The following is a 20,867-nucleotide window of genomic DNA, read 5'->3' on the forward strand; positions in this document are numbered from 1 at the left end:
AAGATTGCCATTGTCATCCCTCTTAGTGACCAACCGTTTAAGAGGGTCTGGGCGTGGGCAGTCAGGGCACCTTGTGAGCAGCACTGGTCCATACTGTCGCCATTTTAAGTGCGTAGCGGAGGAGGTAGACATTTGCGCTAGGTCGCCGGAGAAGAGAAAGATTGGGGAAAGGGGATGAATGGGCGGCGGCGGGCGGACGGGCACGGGCGCTCGTCTCTTCTAGCTGCGAGGAGGTGGGTCCCGCGAGTAGACAAGTGGTGGGTCCCGCGCTTACGTGGATAAGTGGTGAGTCCAGCCCCCAACAGCTAACGAGGGCATCAGTTCAGTTTAACAGCCATGTCGTGCGTGGGCTATTTACCTGCTCAAAATTGTCGCACCACAGCCATTCGCTTGAACAACGTCGCACTCTTGCCAATTCACCTTAAATGTGTCGCACATGAGCTATAAGCCCCAAGGCCCTGGTGGAACAACATTGCCGGTGGCCGCGAACCCACGCCATGCGCCGATTTCACCGCACCACCGGAAAAGGGTCGATGGCTAACGACCATCCAGCTGGGTTCCATGGCGGCATTGTGGCCCCGTTTGCCGGAGGAGCGTGCCTCGGCCAGAGACCTAGCTAGCGCTGCCCCGTCGAACGGCGCTAGCCACATCGCGCGCGTGGTACAAGGCGGAGGAACGACGGGGAGATGGTCGCCCGTGCCGGGGCGACATTAGGAGGCGTCGGTGACGTGTGCGGTGCGGAGGCCGCGCAACGTGCTGGTCCAGCGCCTTTGTTCTTTCCGCATGCCGTCCGGGGAGACGGTGGCGTCGCGGCCGTGCGGACCCGACGGGCCAGAGATGTCGAGCGGGGTAATCAAGGTAGGCATCCTGAGGCCAAGCATTTCGGTATTGTCCATTTTAGGGCTCGGAATTTGGGAAGAAAAAAAAATCTTAGGATTAGCGTTTCATGATTTTGGGGGGGAATTTGACATTAGGGTTACTGGAAATATCTGCAATTCCCCTCTTCTTTGTGCTAACCGAGTCCCAAATGTGCTAACATTAGCATGACTCCGATCATGACATAGTTGCATTGACCGAAAATATGAAAGCATGAGTGTGCTTAATGTGCAGCGTAACTAATTCTGCCTCAGCCCAAATGTAGCCAGGCCTTAACTGAATCTTAAGATTAGCATAGTGGTTTTCATAGCATGTTGGGGAGACCAAATTACAAGGGAAAAGCAATACGCGCAACTACCATATAAAAAGGGAGATTTAACCAGAATCCAAGCTTAAGGACTACATTATCTTCTGATTTGGCTGTCCTGCAATAGCTTGAAGTAACCTTGGTACTGGAGGTGTCTCAACTTCAGACAGACAGTCGAGAAACTGCACCACCTCAGTCATCGTCGGTCGATCAAGCTCATCATCTTGAATACACCAACATGTGACTTTGCAAACTCTTTCAAGCTCCTCCAGATTCACATCACCCAGCAACTTCGCATCCACCAGACTTGCAATGTCCCTATCAACAAGACTACGTGCAACTTGCACCGGAAAATATCCTTCATGAGCACCATCTTGGGAGGATGCTTGCTTGCTGGACTTCCTGCTGCCCGATACAATCTCTAACAGAACCATCCCGTAGCTGTAAACATCAACTTTTGATGTGATTGCAGTTCCGCTGATCCATTCAGGAGCAAGGTATCCAATGGTTCCCCTCATTGTGGTAACGACCTGACTGAAATCCCTTCCCAAAACTTTGGCCATTCCAAAGTCCGCAACTTTAGGGGTGAAAGACCCATCTAGAAGTATGTTCTCTGGCTTGATATCAAAGTGTATAATGCAGCCCCGGCAACTTGAATGCAGATAGGCTAGTCCTCTAGCAACGCCAAGGGTTATTTTGTGTCTGATGGCCCAATCCAACACCATGCCATTTCTTTGGAAGAGATGGTGATCCAGGGAGCCATTGGGCATATACTCGTACACAAGCAACCTCCTGTCACCTTGGCAGCAAAAGCCAATCAGTTTAACCAAGTTGACATGCTGGACGACTCCGGTTGAGCTCATCTCAGCCCTGAATTGCCTCTCCCCTTGGCGGACTCCATCAAGCCTTTTCACTGCTATGGCTGTCGAGTCACTCAGCGAACCCTTGAACACTGAACCAAAACCGCCGGCCCCCAACTTCTCTGAGAACTTTTTTGTTGCATACTGTAAATCGGCGTATCGAAATGCAATGATCCCCATGCCACCCTGAGTATCATCACCATACTGCTTCTTTTTTCTCATCCAAATCATCAGTAGAAAGATCAAACCCAAAGCGGCAGTGCTTGCACCAACAGCAACGCCAATGATCAGTCCCCTTCTGTTGGTTTTACTGCTTGGCACTTCTTTTGCAGCGAGGCGGAGGTGAAGAACACTGTTACCTTATTCCCGAAAATTGAGTAGCTTGTCGTGCCAAATGGAGTAGGCACCTTGATCGTACGAATACGCAGTGCAGGAGCAGCTTCCCAGGCACGCAAGTGAGCATTCATCTGCAGTGGTGGCCGTCCCAATGTTCCTGGCATCAGCAGGAAGTTGGACAGAAGTCATAGGGTAGAACTTATCTGTCTCGCCGCCGGCTCTACTACTGTTGTTGCTGTTGCAGTAGAGTGGGGTATTTCTTACGCATCCAGCCGACCGATCATCAAGCTCCCAGTCTTGAGGTGACCGTATGGAGTAGCCCTTCATGCAGCTGCAGGAGGGGGACGGGACATCGCTGCAGACCGTGAAAGGGCCACAGGTAGCATGGACATCACACTGAGATTTCGGCACCGTGTAGACGGCTTGCCAATCTTGTGAAGACCCCTCGAACCACAGGAGCACCTTCATTTGACCGGAGACGTCCATTATGCCGCGTGACAGCACTGTCGGATCCTCAATGGCATACTGGACGTACTACTCTTCTTTGTTGCTGGTGAACTGAAGCGAGAGCCATTTCTGCCCCACGCTCTCGGGGATGTTGCTGAAGTATTGGCCGCCCCACTCCCCGCTGGACCAATATTGCTTGGACGAGTTGAACGTAGAAACAATGGAAGTGTCACCACTGTGGCCAAATAACTCGTAAGAGTACATGCCGGGAGTCTGGTCAACGGCGTTCTTCCTGGAGACGAGACGGCGGATCAGGCCGGTGGAGTTGTTCCAGCCTATCTTCCCACCTTGGAGAACAGTGTCGGTCGGGTGATCGTAGCTCTGCCAGAAAACATCAGACGAATTGGACGCGCCGCTGCCGCTGCGCAGGACAAGGTTTCCATTGTCGAGGAGAGCGGCGACGGTGGTGTTGGACGTGGTGTTGGCATTGTGGACCAGACCGTGGTGTTCTGGTGGTGGACGGCAAGGTTGCCGTCGCGGGAGAGCACGAGCTTGCACGCCGTGAGATTGGCGACGGGGTTCTCGCCGTTGGCGACCCACACGGGGTGAATTTGGGGACCGTGTGGAACCAGATCCCGAGGTACCACTTGGGTGTGGTGCCGTCGGAGAAGTTGCTCCCGGTCTGGAAGAAGCCGAGCGCGAACCTGCCGTTGAGGGAGACCAGCTTGTCGCGGCCGGCGAGCTCTTGGTTGGGCGAGAGGGTGTCCGTGGCGGTGTGGCACAGAGGGAGGACGATGAGCAGGAGAAGCCCGAAGACCGGCGGAGACATGGCTGGATGCATGGAGGAAGAAGACGAATAGTGGGAAGGAGGACTACTGGCGTGGTGCTTCTCCTACGCTTGGAAATGGCGGTGTTTTATAGAACCACCTTTTATAGAGAGCTTTTTTAACGGTACCCTATACTGCTGAAGTAAGAGGGACCAGTATAATACCATTGATTTCTTGAGGGTAGGATATGCATCAAAATTAAGGGCGACATGTTTTCCTTTTGCCACGGGCCTAGGTTTCAGCCCATTTTGTACGCACACAGCATACCCAGTCGCGCCACTCGATTGATTCGCCTCCTTCTCCCTGCCACCGCCGCCAGTCGCCGCCGCCCGCCTCCTTCTCCCTGCCGTGGGCGCCGCCGCCAGTCGCCGCCACTCTCCCACGCACAGCCCTGCTCCTGCGGCCGCGCCACACAGCCCTGCTCCTGCGGCCGCGCCACCCTAGTCGACGTAGCTGCTTCCGCCCTTGTATATCCACGCTCGCCGTCGTGGACCTCCGCGGCGCGTCCCTGTATCTCGACGTGGTAAGGATTACTCTTGTGAACACTACACTAGAATTGGCATGTCTTCAGTTCATGGACAAATCATGTTGAGTACTGCTGCAGGATGGAAAAAATCATAGTTAATTAGATCCTGCATGATGGGGAAAATCAGAGTTAATTAGATCCTGCAGTGCACGCTCGTCAAAAGAAATGTTCTTACGGAATGCATTGTCGTCTGGTACATGGTGTTTATCAGTGAGTAATTTGTGCTGGACAGTGGGGGGGAGTAGCCACGGTTTATTAAGTGTAATGTTGTTTTGTGCTATAATTTTTATGCATGTGTACTGCTGTCTATGAACGTCAAAACATAATGGCTCAGTTTCGGACGATAACAAAAATAGTACCAAATGCTGTTCAATGACATACTGGAGTATATGTAATGTTCTGTTTGATTATATACGCAAGCATTGTTACTGATGCATTTTGATCTTACTGTTCATACTTTTAGCTCGACATACTAAGGCTATCTTATTCTTCGTACTGAAACGAGTTTCAGTTTCACAAGTGGAATTCAAATAAGTTAGATTTGATTCTTTATTAATTGCAGTGTTTGACATGGAATATGGGAGTGCCACCCTGGAGGACATTGCAGAATATGACACGGTGATCAGTCAAATTTTTGGCAGCGAGGAAGAAGGTTACAATTACTATAATGCATATGCTCGGTCAAAGGGTTTTGGTGTTAGAAAGGAAGAACTGACTAGGAAGTCGGACACGAACATAGCTTTTCGGCACCTCTATGTCTGCTCTAAAGAAGGATATCGGGCGAGGAAGCACTTTGAGAAAACTAAACGGGTGCGAACTCCTAGGCCGCTGTCACGTTGTGGATGTGGCGCTCGGATGGAGATCGAGCTTCGTATGGATAATGGTGAATGGTTTGTAAAAGATTTTTTGGACGAACATAACCATCCACTCGCTAAGCCTGAGCAGACAACTTACATAAGGTCACATCGTGGGCTGAGTGACGTGCAAAAGGCTGATGTCATTGAGTATGGAATTGGTGGCCTTCGAACACATCAAATAATGGAAGTAATGGAGAAGGATAGTGGTGGTTTCAGCAAGGTAGGCTTTACACCTCGGGACCTGTATAATTTTGTTGCCAAGTACAAGAACGAAAGGATAGAAGGCCGTGATGCCGAATTTGTGCTCCGTTATATGGCAGCCCGAAAGGACATGGATGGCGAATTTTTTTACAAGTACACCACTGATAGTGAAGGGCATCTGCTGAACATCTTTTGGGCAGACGCACAGTCTCAGATTGACTACGATGCCTTTGGTGGCGTCGTGATCTTTGATAGCACTTACCGTGTGAACAAATACAACCTGCCATTTGTCCCCTTCATAGGAGTGAATCACCATCGCAGCACAACCGTGTTTGGCTTCGGTATTGTCTCAGCTGAGACCGAGGCATCTTTTGTGTGGTTGCTTGAAGCATTTTTGGAGTCAACTCAGCAGAAACATCCTAGATCAGTAATCACAGATGGTGACCATGCAATGGCGAAGGCAATAGCGGCGGTTTTTCCCAATACAGATCACCGGTTGTGCAGCTGGCACATCGAGCAAAACATGATACGACACCTACGGAAGCAAAAGCTCAAGGATTTTAGGAAATTTGTTTATCACATCTGGGATGTCGATGAGTTTGAGAGACGTTGGGTTGAGTTTATGGTGGATTATGATATCTCTGAAAAAGATGCTTGGATTATGACGATGTACGAGCTGAGGAAGAAGTGGTCTAGGGCCTATACGAAAGGTAGATATTTCCTTGGCATGCAGAGCAATCAGCGTAGCGAAAGCCTAAACTCTAGGCTTCATAAGAATCTGGATAGGAGAATGTCACTTGTTGATTTGCTAGAGCACTCAGATCACTGTTTATCGCGTATCCGCAAGAATGAGGCCGAGTTGGATGCTACAGCTTCACTGACAGTACCTTTTACTGAATTAACAGCTGATCCACTTGAGAGAAGTGCTGCTCTCATTTATACTCCAGTGATGTTCAAGAAGGTAAAACATCAAATCATGCAGTTGTCAAAATGGGAAGTAGCAGAAGTGACCAAGAATGATGCTTTTGTTCTGTATATAGTTGCTCGCAAAGAGAGTAGGCATGTGACGTATGATGTGAGGTTTGTCATGGCAGGCCCGTTTCTTCAGAGTGTGAATTGCCGTTGTCTGAAGATGGAATCGGAGGAGATCCCGTGCGCTCACATTTTTTCTGTTCTAAAATACCTTGGCTTAGTCAGCATTCCTAGGTGTTGTGTCTCAACAAGATGGACGATGGTAGGCAAGTCCGCATTTGACTCAGAGAGGAATGGTAATATGCATGAATGGTCTGAGCGGATGGATCGTTACCATGAACTCCGCAACATTTGTAGTCTGTATTTATTCAAAGCTTCAAACAGCCAGGAGACGTCACAGAAGGTGGTGGATTTTCTCAAGGGTATTATAGCTTAAGGCGGCGAAGATGATGGGAAAAATGAGGCGGCATCACTGGGCCCTCTTCCAGCATATTTTTCAGGGTCAAGCCAAGCATGTCCAGGAAATGTCCGGAATCCAAATATAATTAAACCGAAAGGTGCTCCATCCAAGACATCCAACAAGAGGTGGAAACCGTTTAACGAGATTTGGAATGAAAAAAATGTTCCGAAGAAGTGAGTTTTATTTTTATAATGCCTGACTTTTATAATGCCAGACTTGTATGAATTGATTTTTTTAGTGGTGGTGCCGCTCATGTACTCGTCTACTCATGCTATTGATGCATCTCCTGAAACCATTATTTTGTTGCATTGTGTGGCAGAAGATTTATTGTGTTGGTGTTTCCTGAATGATTTATCTTATGGCATGAAGGTCATTTTATTGGGATTAGGAAGTGCATAGTAAGCGTGTTCATATGATCTCGCGAGTCAATTTCTAATTTCTTGGGTGAGTTATATATTCTGTTCTTGAGCTGAAAAGTTGGCTATGGCGGTATCTGGACGGATGGTTGCACATGTATGCAAAGTATACACTGAAAAGGAGGCAATAGGTGAAAATCACAAAATGAATTATCGTTTTGAGCTACAGATAATAAAATATAATTACAAGCAAAATATAAATAATGTCCATAATGGGATTCGAACCCGTGACCTTGAGGATATTAGTACACAACCTAACCAGATGAATAAATATTTTTTATGTAAATTTTCAGATATATAGTTATTTATGTCACTTCAGATAGCTCACAATAAAAAAATAGGAAAATATTATAACTAGGCTCGCAAATTATTTTCTACAGATAATTGGAGTCACCTAATATCCCTCTGTACATCCTAAAAATTGGAAAAAGTTTGGGCTCATTTGGTTGAGTTGGAAAAGAAAATGCCTTTGAGACTTGGCCTCCGGCAGATCTGAACGGTCCTGGTTGCACATGATGTACGTGATGGCATGCATGAAATGACACCAAATTTTGTCAGCATGTGTGCATGCCCTATCTATAACCCCACGCAAAATTTGGACGAAGCCGGACACTGAACGCAAGTTGCGTCACGTCCGGGCAGTGTTTTAGGGGTTTTTCACCGGGAAAACCCTAGAAAATGCATCAAACGTCGGGAATCAACGAACATTGGCATGCTTTCTTGCCATGGTGCTGTGAGGGCGTGGAAAAAGTTTGGGCTCATTTGGTTGAGTTGGAAAAGAAAATGCCTTTGAGACTTGACCTCCGGCAGATCCGAACGGTCCTGGTTGCACATGATGTACGTGATGGCATGCATGAAATGACACCAAATTTTGCCAACATGTGTGCATGCCCTATCTATACCCCCACGCAAAATTTGGACGAAGTTGGACACCGAACGCACGTTGCGTCACGTCCAAGCAGTGTTTCAGGGTTTTTTCACCAGAAAACCCTAGAAAATGCATCGAACGTCGGGAATCAACGAAAATTGGCATGCATTCTTCCCATGGTGCTGTGAGGGTGTGGAAAAAGTTTGGGCTCATTTGGTTGAGTTGGAAAAGAAAATGCCTTTGAGACTTGACCTCTGGCAGATCCGAACAGTCCTGGTTGCACATGATGTACGTGATGGCATGCATGAAATGACACCAAATTTTGCTAGCATGTGTGCATGCCCTATCTATACCCCCACGCAAAATTTGGACGAAGTCGGACACCGAACACACGTTGCGTCACGTCCAAGCAGTGTTTTAGGGTTTTTTTTCACCAGAAAACCCTAGAAAATGCATCGAACGTCGGGAATCAACGAAAATTGGCATGCATTCTTCCCATGGTGCTGTGAGGGTGTGGAAAAAGTTTGGGCTCATTTGGTTGAGTTGGAAAAGAAAATGCCTTTGAGACTTGACCTCCGGCAGATCCGGACGGTCGTGGTTGCACATGATGTACGTGATGGCATGCATGAAATGACACCAAATTTTGCCAGCATGTGTGCAAGCCCTATCTATAACCCCACGCAAAATTTGGACGAAGCCAGACACTAAACGCACGTTGCGTCACGTCTGGACAGTGCTTTAGGGGTTTTTCACTGGGAAAACCCTAGAAAATGCATCAAACGTCGGGAATCAACGAAAATTAGCATGCATGCTTGCCATGATGCTGTGAGGGCGTGGAAAAAGATTGAGCTCATTTGATTGAGTTGGAAAAGAAAACGCCTTTCAAACTTCATCTCCGGCAGACCCGAACGGTCTTAGTTGCACATGATGTACGTGTTGGAATTGTTGAATGAAAATTTCGTAAGAAATAAAAAAATACTTGAGATATGAAAAAAAATTGAGGGGTAGTCAAGATACGAAATTGGTTAGTACGTAAACCCGATTTGCTACCACAGTGAGGGGATATATATTGGAGTTTTTATTTAACTTTTTTGACACTTGGGATATGTATTGCAGACTGCCATGCACGGGAGTTAGGTATAGCTGTCCCGCAAAAAAAAGGGAGTTAGGCTGCCAATATCCTGAGAAAGAAATAACAGAAACCCATCGTACTACTAATACGCTCGATCTAATCTCCCTCCAGTTTCCGCCGCCGCCGTTTCCACGTCGTCCTCCAGAAAGTTGCCTGTGTGACATTGCATAGTTCGTTCATGGAGCATCGCTCTTATCATCCGCCACCACGGAAGACACCACGAGGGAACCCGCCACCACCGCCATCAGTGAACCCGCCACCTACGAACCAGCCACCACCGCCATCAGCGAACCCGCCACCACCGCCAGCACCCAACCCGCCACCTGCGAACCAGCCACCACCGCCATCAGCGAACCCGCCACCACCGCCATCAATGAACCCGCCATCAGCGAACCCGCCACCACCGCCATCAGTGAACCCGCCATCAGCGAACCCGCCACCACCGCCAGCACCCAACCCGCCACATGCGAACCAGCCAGCACAGAACCTGCCACCAAGGTACCAGGCACCAAGGAATCCGCCACCTCGGAACACGAACGACAAGGCGAAGTCAACAACACCACAAGGGAAATCACAAGCAAAAAGGAACACTGTAAGGAAATTCAGTACCTGATCAATATTACGGCAGAGTATTCTGTTACGTAGATGTGCATATTATATCAGAGTATTTCGTTTCTTAGATTTGTATATTAGAGGAAAGTATTTTGTTTCGTAGGTTCTGACAGATTAATATCCACGCCTATGTTTCCCAAAGATCAATCTTCATCATCCATATTACTGTTAGACATGGTGAAACTCTAATCTATCTGGCAGATGTGCATAATAGATCATAGCATCTTTCGAAGCTAGATTAATGACATATTCGAATACGAACCTATATGTTTCCCATAGAGTAATAAGCATACAAAAGAAGGGTTAACTTATATACGATGACGAACAGTACATGCTAAAAAGCCTCATATTTGTCTTTTTTGTGTAGCTCACATTTTAATGTATTTCAAACTGATTTCATAGTTGTCAGATGTGCAATCAAACTTGGGTTGAAGGAATTGTATAGTAAAGATGCATGGTTTACTGCTACTATCTTTATTATGTAATAATGCTAATTGATATCCTTTTTGATCCAATGATCAGGAAACACAAGTCTGTTCCCTTGTAGCATATCATGGAGTTACTAAAGATTTCACTACAGACCAGACAAGAGCCATAGAAGAGGTCGACCTAGGTGGCCTACTGAGGATCCTTCCTATCAAAATTCACCGGAACATGTGCAGATCAATAGCGGAGCTATACGACCCCACCTGTGATGCCTTCATCATTGATGGGGAACCACTGTCGATAACCACACGGGATGTGGAGCACATATTTGGTATACCTACAAGGGAGGTAGGGGTTGAACCCGAAGGAAAAGATGTCAACCGGGCATACAGTGTCTTCCGAGAATATGGAGACGAGAATAGCATTTGCAGAGCTGCAGAATATGTTAAAATCACATATAAAGACAAACACACATGGAATAGAGTTCCTCCAATCCTTCATTTTATATTCAATTGGGATCGTACTGTGCCCAACAACTCAAAGATACGTTAGCTCAGCTTATGTGCCGCTTGTGCAGACAAAGGAAAGTATCAAGGCCATAAACTTTGCAAAGCTCACGCGTGATCATATAATGAAGTGTATTATAAAGTATAATGAAGCGAGAAAAATCCTGAAAAAATAGCACTCCAGGGTACAGTAAACCTTGAGGGAAACCTTCCGTTGCTGCAGGTTGACCCTCACACTAATCATATAGATGTATGATTGTAGCACAATATTGTACAATGACTAACGTCCACATTTTGCAGTTTTGGTTCTGGGAGAAGCGTCATCTAGATAGATTAGACAGAACAATTGATTACAGCAAACGAGATAGACCACTCGTACAATACTGGGACGAGCTGAAGGTGCGCAAAGTCTGTGCTATTTTTGATAAGCACGGCCTTCAGGCCGGAGAGGTACATAAATTACGTATTGTACAACATTTGTATTTATTCTTCCATATTTATTTTCATTATAAAATAGGAACTAATTTCATCAATTTATTTCAGACCGTACATGACCTAAAGGAGCCATGGGAGGTACCAAGGTCGCCGACACCTGAGTTGTTTGATGAATTGCCACCGACAGATTCAAAGGTAATTTGTTATTCTTCAGTTTTGTACTTCTTCGTGCACCAAAGGGTTAATAATTTTCTCATTAATATGCCTGTAGCTGGTGATGAAGCTTCATGATCTCGTTTGCCGAGTGAGAACAGACTTGATGGAGCAGCACCTTCAGACCCGCGTACAAATGTTGCGCAAATTCAGGCACCTAGAGCAGGAAAATGCAAATTTGAGGAACTGGTTATACGCCAACCTGAACGGCAATGTAAGTACCCTACCATCCAAACACGCACTTAATCACTCGTTTCTTCCTATGTACAAAATAATGACAACTAGGCACCTATGCAGGACTATTGGAGCCGACCAGAATACGAGTACAATGACAGCGACAAATTTGTTGCGTCGCCCCTTCATGGTCGTGACTTGGCCTCAGACTTTGATGTAATTTAGTAACTATATTAATTATATGAGTTATTTTTCTCATTTTACAAGCTCCTCCCTATGACTTGCAGGGTGCTCAGGATGACATCACTAGTGAGCAAAACTTTCAGGGTGCTCAGGATGACATCACTAGTGACAAAAACTTGCAAGGTTCTCAGGATGACATCACAAGTGTGCAAAAGGAGTTTGAGAGAGACGATGCACGAAAGTCAGACGTAAGTAAGTATATTAATTATGCGAGTCACTATTTTTTTATTAAATCTCCTACCTTGGACACGCAGGGAACAGGAGGGTCTACGATGACAGGACAGAAGAAGAGACAAAGGAAATCCACATTTGCAAATAATGAGGATTTTATTTATTTTGATGAACCCAAACAAACTAAAAGAGGCAAGAAAACTCCGAAAGACATGAGTACTCCCATAACGGGAACGGATGATGCTTCAGATGAGAAGATAGTTGAAAGGTCATTGAGTATGTCAATACATCCCCCTCTTCGAAAGTGTTGGTACAAATTGATGAAATTCATCTCTATCGCGCTGATCTTAGATGCTTGACAGCACCAACCTTTCAAAATAGTACGGACGGATGGCTGCAATGCAAGGTATGTGCTAACTTCTTAAATAGTTAACAAATTGTTATTTTCTATTTCGATTCCTTACTACTTTGCAATTCAGATCTTGGATGCAGCCATAACATGGCTACGCCACATGCGCCCCAATCCAGATGTACGGGCCGACGGGAATATCTTCCTAGAGAGAGCATCAGTAAGCAGTGTGCTAGTCAGAGACGGAAGCGTTCCAAGTTATACCCATGCTTTACGGAACAAAACGTCTACTAGTACTTATGGCAAAAAGTACCTTTCCCATGATATGGTAAGTCACAGTAGTCTAAGTCAATTACTAAATGGTACATAACTAATTATGTCTAAAATGCAGGTTTCTCTTCCTGTGAATATGATGAATAAGCATTGGTACGTGGCGGTTGTCAATGCCAAAAAAAGAGCAGTGCAAGTTCTGGATTCAATGCCATCAGCAATAAAACAGTTTAAGAAAGGCCACCCGGAACTAGAAAACATGGACATTTTTCAATGCTTAGTAACTACATACCAAGAGTTAATTTTCATATTATATGTCTTATGCTTCTTAATTTATTATAGCTCAAAGGCATGCAACTCCATATGGAAGTAGCATATCGGCATGGTGGCCGAAAAGTCGATACTTGGAAGGATTTCAACATCAGCACTTGGAAAGTTCAAGTTATCAAAAACATACCACAACAGAAAGACAGGTACTGTACACATCATTTAAAATCACACATTTAGTATTCATAGTAAAAAAATATTTATAAACAATCCATATGATTGCAGCATGTCATGTGGGCTTTTTGCGGTAAAGAATATGGAAAAGTTTACAGGCAACAATCTAGATGGAGCCTACACAGCGGTACGATGTCCACACTTAATTTAACCATACCATTCCCGTTGTTACAACTATAAGACTGACTCCACCTATTACGCAGGATGACATCCCCGGGTTCAGGAAACAACTCACTGCCCTCCTAGTGGAGTCTCCACTGAACATGAAAGGACGGCGAAATGGCGAGGACTAAGATAGTGAAAGTCGTGAAGGAAGGATGAAGAGAGCTGAATGCTGTTACAATTTGCTACTTTTTCTAGAATAAAATTTGGATTATGATTTGTTTAAACTTTACGCTCGTATTTTTGAAGTTCTGATTGAACTTTATAAAGTTTTACAATTTAGAATTTGCCACTTTGAACCATCCACTTGTAGGATTGCAGCTTACTTTGGGAGATGAACTAAATTTGTCTATGAACTATTGCATTTCTAGGCTTCCTGTAATGCTCTATCATGTATTTTAAAAGCATGCCTTGGGCAAGCTTCTATATCACCACCCTTCTCCACACAAGGCATGTTCAAGTCATAAGCTAGTGTTGGTGTTGCTGTAATTCGTATGGTCAATCAGGTAATCAGTGCAAGATGCTTGTCATATGTGTGGATGGAACCGAGAGTGCATATGCACATTAGATGTTGTGAATAAAAGGTTGTGTGCTTGGTCAGTAATTCTAATATGCGAGGCCTCCATTGGCTATGTATCATATAATGTTCTCTTGCCATGTATGTGTTGAGTGTTGGTTAACAAAATGATAATGCTAAGTGAAATTCTTCAATATCAAACGAATTCTTTGTACAGAGTTTGTTAGTGTCTGTTTAAAGCAAAATATATTGTTTGTGTCTCCAAAACCTTCATATGACAAAAAAGTTCTATCAAATGTAGACATCATTACAAAGTGGGAACAAATACTGCAACGATGAATTTATGTTTACCTGCTAGTGCAAACCATCAAGTTCAGCATCAGAGAATTAACTCACATGCCATTTCAAGCAATGTTGAGCCAGCAGGTGCTACAGCTGGAAGAGGTGCCTGGAAAAGGTTTACATGTTAGTCTGGTTATCAATCTTACTTGGAATCTCGATTATCAGTGTATAATTTGAACCAGACTGGTATTTCAAAGTAAAAAATAAGTCAGCAAATAGATCGGTCTAACATCACTTGGTCATAATCTGTGAGTGAGAATTGAGATTTATATTTTACGGGACAATTGGTATTTACTTTGGGCCTGTCCGCCATTTCTAGATTTTTTGCCAAACAAGTCACGCTAGATCATAAAACGGACACAGGGGGGGTTTGGACTCCAAACATCAAGTAAAAAAGACATGGTTGGCTATCCAACATTACCCTATAACCTCGCAAAGCCAAGCCGGCATTACCATATTACCGCCCTAAACATACATCCTGTACACAGCTACAACTTCGACACCACACATATAACTAAGCAGCAACCCATGTCCTCTCCTAAGATAACCTGGATGCTCCTCTCAACTGATGTTAGTGACCAGCCATCTAACCTTCCATCACTCACAGTGGCAGACCACATATGTACATTCACAAAACTGAGCCAAAAGCCAGCTGTTATTTACACATGATCATCGCGCCCCATACATATAGGGCTGCTCTGTTCTCGACGCCCAAATAAAGAAACAGAGCCGACAAGGTGAAGGACAAACCAAGCATTACTTTCTGTATTTCACCATATCAGTGCTGCATTGCCTAGCCAAGCTCGTAGCTTTGTCGCATGACCAGCGTGTTACCGAGCCATGCTCGTAGCTGCGCCGCCTGGTCCAGCTCTGGAGCTGCCCCCTTCTCGTTGCTCACGCAAGTAACCTAGCAAGGTCTCAGCCTGCAAATCACACAACTGAACATATAAGTGGCTACGAAATTCAGGAACAATTTTTAGCTTGATCTAAACTAAATAGAAGGCAGTCATGGGGTGCGATCCCTATTTTTGAATCATTTAGTCATGACAAAGTAGACAGACTCTAATGGAGAAACTTATAATTATAAAGCACGTACATGAGTATTTCAGTGGGAAATCTCAAGCACATGGTTTTGCACGGAATTTTAAGTTTGATCGGTTTCTAATGACAGCAAGCATTGTTTGACCTGGAGGCCTCTTTGACCTGTAGGAGAGAGAGCACTCATCCTCCTGTACTTGCAAGGTTTAGCAGATCCTGGACTGTAAATAACAAGTGTGAAGTTAAACAAGTGCATATCTCGGCCATGTGAACTGAATGTACAAGTCAACACCTTCTTGATCAGTACTACCAGATAGAAGAAATCTACCAAACACTCAAGTACATGCACGCTCAAAGTGACGATTTCGTTCCACACTGTTCAGTACAATGACAGTTGCATCACAAGCTCAAACCTTAGACTGATATGTCAATAAGTACTCATACCAATAGCCAGTTGTTGCAAATAGAATAAAATTAAGCAAATCACATCCAATTTCAGCCTAATATTTGCAAGGAGGATTAGAACGTATACATAGAGCTTGGCACGAGCAGAGCCAGACTGTGACAGCGCAATATTGAAATTGCCGTGGCCGCCAACTGGGTTCGGGCGGCGCGTGCTGCCGGAGGGGAGGTCGGCCCACGGCTCCGGCGTGGGCCGACGGCAGGGGAGCTCCGTGGAGAAGACGAGCCGAGAGAAGTCGGGGGTGAGCGCCGGCCTGTCCCGGAGCGTGACGGGGTCCAGGAGAGCAGCGGCGTCGGGGGACGGCGAATCCTCCTCGAGCGCCTCAAATGGCAGCCCCTCGTCGGCGGCCGCCGGAACCCTAGTGAGCGCGGTGGAGAACGAAGGCAAACGGTGGGGAACGAAATCGGAAAACTTTTTTTTGAGGGAAGGAAACGAAATTGGATGGGGAGGGCGGGGTGGGCTAGTTGGACACGAGGGGCGGATGGGCCTGTTCGACACGCGGCCGGGCTGATGCCTTTTCTACCTCTGTCAATTTTTTCTTCCCAAAATGCCCTCAGGACATCTATACTGGAGGACGGGAGCTAACCAGTGCATGGTCTACCACTCGCGCGAACTGGCGCAGTATGTGTCACCACACACCGTACGATTTCACGAACTGACGATCATAATTTACCCCAGGGTACCATAAAAGAGCTCTTTATAGAACCACTAGAACCCCAACATGGTGATCGAATGATTCGTTTCTCATACACATACACTGGATGAGAAACATAGTGGCCAACTGGCTTATGGAAAAAGGCTAGTGCTTTAGCCGCGTTCGCTGCACAGAGGCACAGTGGGCTAGTGGCACGCGTCAGGATCATCCATGGGAACCCAGTGGGAGGGTTGCCGGAGACTTCAGGTCGGGTCACCGTCAGTGCAATGCATGCGCGTGGGTCTTGGTCAACGGCTGGTAGCAGCCGTTGGGGCCAGTGGATCATAACAAGACACTTGTATCAATCAATCAATCAATCAAAAGATTATTTGAACTGCAACTTTGTATTCTAAATGTATTTTCGTCAAGCTAATCGGTGACTATCCTCGTGTTTAAGTACACACACGCTGTTGATGAATCTTTCTCGACCTGTTAATTTTTTACTTACTGTTGGTTGATCATCGATGGTATGGGCAGTATCAGTGATGGGATGCCCTTTTTTGCCTCAAGTATATGTATGCTGTTCGAATTTCCTCGAGTATAAACATGTCGAGTAGCGAATAAAGTATGTGTGTAGCTTATGGCAAACAGAAAGAGCAAAGCTAGTTGAGTCTAGAGCAAAGCTCCTCTCTTCATCCTCCAGCAAAAACAAGAAAATGTCTCCACTCATGCCGTACCCGAGCCTTTGGAAAACACTTGCACATGCCGCGTTCGTTGTACTTGCACATGCTGGGAACCAGGGATCAAATGGGACCGAGCAAGACTGACCCGTGGGGTCTGCAACTTTCACACGTTTCATCACACATATGAATCTTGTTCACATGCATTTCCGCTAGCTACACCGCAATTAACATGAAGCACTTCTAATAACATTTTTCTTACTTTATGAGTGTATTTTATATTCATAATACTTCTTACATGACCACCAAGAGGGCATACATTCAATCAAGATGATTCATACTTAAATGACCACCAAAGAGAACATACAAGATGTTCACATGTGAGCTCTTGTGCGGTACATGAACCACAAAACGAATGAATACCGAGCTCTTGTACAGTTCATGAACCACAAAACGAATGAATACCGTACTCACATGCAAGCTCACACCTGAAGGATGCCATCCCTGTACTATATATATATATATGCTTCTAGGAAGTTGCTTGAAACAAACACTACATGTAGATCAAGCGTGACAATTCGCGCTAATGTGTTATGCTTTGCTTGCATTCGTTTCCACCCCCATTCATATATGTCCATGAGTTCTGAGATACTGGAGGAAAACCGAGGAAGTGGAAGGCCCTTCATTCAATTTATTTCTCTGTTGTTGTACCATGCTAGCTTATTCACGTAGTGTGGTGCGACTTGTTATTGCTTTTTCAACATAGTGGGTGACCTTCTTGATCGAAGTATTGTACAATACGGAAGCAGTGGCGGAGCCAGGAAAGTGGAGTATGGGTGTCCGAAGTGTTGTTTAGCTTTGTTGGGGAGGGCCAGCTCATCAAATTACACCATTTTAGCAGGAACTAATCATCTTTTAACGTGCATATCTCTAATACCTAAATAGTTCATCCCATTAACCTATTTTTGTTGACATGCAGCCTATCCACCTCAGCAGGTCTGCCACGTCAACATTTCATACCGGCTTACGAATGGGCCTGACCACAACACCAGTCCGGCCACATCAGCTTCTATTACTGCTTGGCCAGCAAACTGAACCGTCCTTCTGCATCGCAACCCAGCCCTCAAATCGTTTCCCTGTCTACACTAGAGCGCACCCACCCACCCTGCTTGGCCACCGGAGCGTCGACAAGCCTACTCGCCGTCTCTTGGGTGAGATGCGCCACCCACCCACCTGGCCTCTAGAGTCTAGACCTAGAATCCAAAATCCCAAATTCAATTTTCACCACGGAAATCGCTCGCCGTCCCACTCGAATCCGCTCGTATATTTTTTCTGTTCGAAAAAAGTATACATAACCCCCTTAAGTATCACGTTTCAGCCACATCACCTCCTCACCTCTAAAACCAGATTCTTAATCCCATGAAGTTTTTAAAACCGGACAAAACACCCCCTAAGCCTGTTTTAAACGGTTTCTGTGGGCGGTGTTGTCTATCCGGCAGTCAAAGACCAGTCAATGGCTCTGGGCAGCCGTCGATGCGGCACAGGGCAACGTGGAGTCGTTGGGCTCACCAGCCAAGGGCCGGCCTCGAGAGTACGTGCCCTCGCGGAGCCCCGGTGCAAGAACTGGTTGCGGAAGCAGGTGGCAGTTAGGAATCCTCGACGAGCGGCTCCTGGTGATGCTGGCCGCCTCTTTGCCGGTGAGGGGGTTGCCATGTACGAGAGGGGCGAGGGCGGGGGCTTGCGCTGGCCACGGCGTCAAACTCGTGCGCCGGTGCGACACGCGGGTTCTCGTCTCGTGTGTATTTCCAGCCAAAAAAGCGATCGAACCGACCAGCTTCCATGTACGTGTGCGTCTATGGATTGATCAGCTAGCTAGTTCATGCAAGTGAATTCTCTAGGCAACCAGAGCTAACTTTGGGTACCTGCCTGTTAGGTATCGGAGTCGAAAAGTATGCGATGAGCTGGGCAGGCCTATGCCAACAACGGACACCGGCGTGGCATCGTCCGTCGACGCGGGCAACCTCGTGGACCTCGCCCCCGTGGAGTCGGGGTGTGAGCCCAAGCTGGTGATCACCAGTTCATGACCTACGTCAGGCTGAACAGGTGCCGGTGTCATCCACGAGACGGGTCATACAATGCTGCACCCATTATCGAAAAAGCTTTCGCCCTGCTTTATATACTAGAAGATACCCCGCGCGTTGCTGCGGCAACCATGATGATAAAACGAATGCAAAAATTGGCTTTATATACCTATCTTTAAAAAAAAAGGAGTTACAGTTTGTAATATAGATACATGAAGCAATTTAGTAAATCCTCCTCAACTGTTCCACTATAAAAAGAAGTGACTTTCTCAGCAGCTATCCCAGAAAGTATATACAAACTAATGGGAGGAAGCATACAATGAATCAACTGTTGTGTGTACCTTATATCGATAAATTTGACAAACTTTGCGATGAACAGTCACAAACCTGAGATATAGGTTGTATCAGTATAACCATTAACTTATCACATGTTTCTTTTATACCCAACAAAAGAAATCATGTGTGTGTCAATGGAAATGGTGACAATTAAATTTATGTAAAAAGTGGACCAAGATGTTACTTTGTGAAATCAATTAACCTATGTGTTTTTTTCTTGCAAAAGAAAAATAATTAACCTAATATTTTTTTCAGTAAATTAACCCAATGGTTAAGAAGGTTTGTATTGATGCAGCAAGATTGTCGGATAGGCTATGTAACACACATAAGAAATCAAATGATTTTGCTATCTAAGATATGCAGAATCAAATGCAAAGTGCACGTGTTGGGCAAATTAATAACAAATTGAAATTTTGGGAAAAGATGGGGCTTGTACACACCAATCCTGCCAGATGGTTATATATGAATTTCAGAATTAGGATTAGGTTGCACATCAAGAAGCACTAATTCATTTTCTGACCCTTGAAATTATCCCAAGAATAGCAAATAGAATTGGGCTGCACAGGGGTTGCAGCATGTACATCTGCACAGGAGAAAAATCAACTGAACAACAGGAGCACATGACCTTAAACTTTAGAAGCGTTATTGGTCGGAGCTGTGCAGACCACAGAAATCGAACAAAAAAGACAGAAGATTAATCATCCAAAGCACAACCAGAAATCCAAAACTACACCTGCTAATGAGTGCATGAAGTGACGGCCCAATCACCAGGAAAAGAGAGGCTTACGTTCTTCTTTAGTAGGGCTTGCGGGCGTTCATCGTGACGTCGAGAAGGCAGGGGGAGGCCAGCGGGCTTCTCATTCCCGAACTCATCCGCTGGAACCAGGGGGGCACGGCGGGGATGACCGTGGTACGTCTGAGAACGTCGGCGTGAGGAGGGCATGGAGAAGAGCAACACGTGCAGGCTGGCTCACTGGGCTTCGCGGAGATGCCTACATCAGGCGCGACTGAGGCCGCCAACATGAGGAGGCATGGAGCAGAGTGTCCCACTAGAATCAGGGCCGCCACGGAGATGGCCGCGTCTGATGCGCCCGTGGACGCCAGCGCGAGGAAGGCCCGCAGCGAAGCAGCGCGTCCGCCGTCCGAGCTTGCCGGCATGAGGAGGTCAGGAGTGCGCAGAGGTTGTTTTGTCTGCGCAAGGATGGCCACATCGATGACACCTTCCATGGAAAACGTGATATGGATCAAACGTGAGCGCCAACCCAGGATGGATAGCTAGAACTCTGATGTGCCTTAAATTGGAGGGCATTGGCGTCGAATTGCATGAATCGTCCACTGGAGATTGGGGATCGGGGAAGTTGAGGGGAGGGAAGGGGAAGAATAAGCGGCGGGCCAAGAGGGGAAGCTGGGAAGGCCAACCCACTCGTTTGGGCTTCCAAACTTGTATTGATTGCGTGGCTCGGGAAGTCAGAAGTAGAAGATACGCTGAATTGTGCCGGTGAATTGTGTCGAGGTGAAGAGAGGAGGTTGCCTTAGATTACCCACAGTGGGAGTAACATAGGTGGTAACATCACACTTATTTAGACAAAATAGATGATGTGGCATGTGATTAATGAAGAAAGAGAGGCA

At 46.1% G+C, this 20,867-nt stretch overlaps 1 pseudogene; it reads right to left on the reverse strand.

Annotated features, from left to right (window-relative positions):
- Window positions 1–1,181: 1,181 nt before the first annotated feature.
- LOC123056095 (G-type lectin S-receptor-like serine/threonine-protein kinase At2g19130) lies at window positions 1,182–3,655 on the reverse strand (annotated as a pseudogene).
- Between the last annotated feature and the right edge of the window lie 17,212 nt (window positions 3,656–20,867).

The sequence above is a fragment of the Triticum aestivum genome, chromosome 2D (assembly GCF_018294505.1).
Source record: "Triticum aestivum cultivar Chinese Spring chromosome 2D, IWGSC CS RefSeq v2.1, whole genome shotgun sequence".
Lineage (NCBI taxonomy): Eukaryota > Viridiplantae > Streptophyta > Magnoliopsida > Poales > Poaceae > Triticum > Triticum aestivum.